Raw genomic sequence first — 1111 nt, 5'->3', positions numbered from 1 at the left:
ACTCTGGATTCGCTGCGGTAGCCGCCATGACTCAGGGCTTAGGTTAAGGTCGAGTTGGACACCCTGTGGAAATTATATTTTTTTTATTTTAGTTTGTAAGTTGGTTGTCCTCCCGCCCTCCCCGTTAGGTGCCCATGATAGGATTTCTGGTTAGGCTGCGTGAAGTTAGGCTTCGTGTCGGTTTAGGAGGGTTTAGTTTTAAGTATTTCTGTGTGTTTTTTATGCCATAGGGTGCAACTTGACAGGGTTCGGTCGGCACAACAATGAAATCAATGCGAGAGAGAGAGGGATAAAAAGAACTTTGACAATCTCTCTCTGTGAATAACTCGCATTGGAGGGACAGAGATCCAATAAAGTAAAACTTAATTTTGCTTTCATCCCTCTTTCAATTCAATGTTGAAAGATAAAGAACTGGATCTGGATCTATCTAGAATAGACATAAAAATTTATGATGACATGTTATGTTTCTTTGTGTGCATATTCAATTTGATGACACATTATATTGATGTCTATTGTGCTGCATATTCAATTTGATGACATATTATATTGATGTGTATTGTGCTGCATATTCAATTTGATGACATATCATTTTTGTATGTATGTATTGTGCTGTGTATTCAATTTATAAAATGTTAAAATGAGGAAACACATAAGGTGAGTCAATAAAACGTGCTCCAGATTCTGCACAAAAGAAGACATCGATTGTCATCATGAAGAATTGCACAAGGTAAGTCAAAATTGCTGCAGCTTCAGCAACGGAGAAGACAACGTTTGTCATCACAATGAAAGGCATCGCTTGAGTCGATAATATAAGGGTTTTACATTGTTACTTCTCGAGAAACACACATGGATTTGTGACGACTATATTTCAAGTGACAGTAAAAGTCACCGATTGTTGTCGGAGTTTGGATTTTACAGGACAAAACTTAACTGATGTAAATAGTAACTTATCTTTGAAAAAATATATGGTGTATTCGGTTTAAATTGAGTATATAATGTTGGCTAGTTGTGTAAATAGCCCCTAGGCTGTGCGACAAAAAATAAGTTTTCATTTTACGTTGACGAATTCTTTCCATGTGCCGGAACATCTCCCATTTGACCGTGTTCCTGT

Source organism: Cryptotermes secundus, unplaced genomic scaffold, assembly GCF_002891405.2.
Source record: "Cryptotermes secundus unplaced genomic scaffold, Csec_1.0 scaffold685, whole genome shotgun sequence".
Taxonomy (NCBI): Eukaryota; Metazoa; Arthropoda; class Insecta; order Blattodea; family Kalotermitidae; genus Cryptotermes; species Cryptotermes secundus.
This window is presented reverse-complemented; position numbering follows the sequence as displayed.